We start from the raw sequence: 2,434 nt of genomic DNA on the forward strand, positions 1-2,434 counted from the left end.
TTAAATGTCTGAAAACACATTTAACATTAATCCAATATGTAGTGGGGGGGGGGGTCCCTGCTTCATCTCTCTCTCAGCTACGGGGTACTACTTCAGTGGTTCAATAGCCGATCCACAAGCTCACAATGCATCACATTGCGACATCTTGTGAGCTTGTAAATCGGCAATTTTCTTTTTTTACTTTTAAAACATAAAACGTTGAAATATGGAGATACAAGGTTTCTGCCCGACAGCAACAATCTGTACGTACTGTATGTTCTCTGGAGAATTGTTTTGATGTTCAGTCTATTGAATGGCACTTCCTGTTGCAGACACAGTACCTTTCTGTATAGCTTTGTGTGCGTGTGACAGGATGGGGAAACTGCTTCACGGTTTGCATCTCGGGTAAAGCCAATCATGGTGTCAAATCTATCATTGTTTTTTTAATCACTTAGCCTACTGTAAGCCCTATTTTATACTTTGATGCGTGACGGTGTGGCGCAGTGAAAATAGTTCATCTAAGTTCGCAATCCATTTCCATTGCAATATGTTGTGAGCTTGTAGATCGCCTATTTTCCCTATTTGTCTTACAAAGTATAATGGGGTGTAAATAATATTATTGTTTAATAAGGGTTAAATAGCTCTATATTCTGACAGTGATCATTACTATAGTATATTTGTTCAGGGTTCTCCCCGTCTCTACATCCCTACAGTAGACTAAAACAGAAAACACATTTTCAGGTCAGGATACCAATTTTATCCAATCAGGATAAAGAACCTGTACAGGATGCAGGATAAACAAGTGCAATTGGGAGTGATGAAACAAAAACAAAATGAGCAGACAAAATTGGAACTAAAACAGTATCAAATTAATGCTGATGATAAATAAAATGTGTGGAGTTCTCTCTCCTATTGAATGGCACTGTGCTTGCCCAGTAAACCGCTTCAGTTTAGGTTCATATCCGTATGACGGGGTGGGACACGGGGTTCAAGGCCTGCATCATTAGTAAGCCATTCGTTACGTCAAACTATAATTGCTTTTTAAACTGTCGAAGGTTACTGACCAGCCAGACCGGCTGTCACAAAGTGTGCCCATGGGACAGCTCTCACGAAGTGGACAATAGGTTCAAAACCTAATTACGTTTCTACGGTCAATTCTGTCTAGAGTCTAGACTCTTCTAGGCTTTTCTCACACGACATGGACGTTTTGGGAGTGCCCATCAACGTACTAATGTGGGGTTATTATAGCCTAATGGTATCCATTAGGGCTGGGCGATATGACTTCAAATCAATATCAGGATTATTTAAAACGTTTGCCTTGATTATTTCCACAAAGAAAAGTTATATTTTTTGGTATAAAAGGGGAAAAGAATGAAAAAACTAAACTAAACTTTCGGTTAATTGTCCGGCCCTTGTGTTGATTGGTTGATTTTGTTAATCACCTGTCTGTGTAGCATAAAGCTGCAACCGAAATCAGCACCAACACTGACTGGTTGACTTATATATTCATCGCAGAGCAGTTCAGAGGAGCATTACAGTTAGAATACATCAGAGTAATCATCTTACATCATGTGCCACATTACAGCTGCACTATATACAGTACTTTCCTCTTCTTGAACCCGGTTTCCTGTGCAAGTGCTGAAATGTTTACCATTGAGCTAATAGAGCCTGCCTGCTTGCTTTTGAATTGAATCTTGACCTTCAGGTCAAAATTCGTATCAGATCCTGTGTCTAGGTGACCTTTGATACGATCTAAATGTCTAAATAGAAGATCAGGGAGACACAATACAACCACCACAATTGTATAAGTTATATTGCATTAACATGCTCTACCTCTACCATACAGATTGGACAAAATGACATGCAAAAACAAGTTACATAGTTGCGCTTTAAACCTGCCGTCCCAATTTTGGGCACATTTTGTAAACTGAATCAATTTTTATTTAAATGTTCAAAAATAGCAACAAAACGTATTCACAGGACTGCTCCAAAACTCTTTCCTCATCGCTCAGGGTGTCTCTCACCCAATCTGACTTACTGTAGCGCACGGTTTTTCAGGCCAAGGACCCCCAAGGATCTGAGAGAGAGATGAAGCAGGGACCCCCACTATCTATTGTATAACATTGTGTTGCAGATTAAACTTTTTCATAGATTTCATAGATAGCTTCATAGACTTGTTTGACAGCACTATCATCAGTGTATGTTAGATTCATGTAGCCTGAAAAAAGAAAAACTGTCTGTCATCGATTCTGCGACCGGAGTCTCAGATGGGAAGTAGGCTGTGAAACAAATGTGTGTCGCAAGCTTCTTCCATTTGACGGTGTCAGGTTAAGATTCATGTGCATTTTCACACATCTAACTTAAACCGTCAATACTTAATACATTTGACCTTTCACTATGTACTTAGTCTGCTCTTTTTCCCCCCTCTCTTTTAGCCGATCTACAAGCTCACAAC

This window comes from Gymnoscopelus braueri, assembly GCF_963280865.1.
Source record: "Gymnoscopelus braueri genome assembly, chromosome: 2".
Taxonomy (NCBI): domain Eukaryota; kingdom Metazoa; phylum Chordata; class Actinopteri; order Myctophiformes; family Myctophidae; genus Gymnoscopelus; species Gymnoscopelus braueri.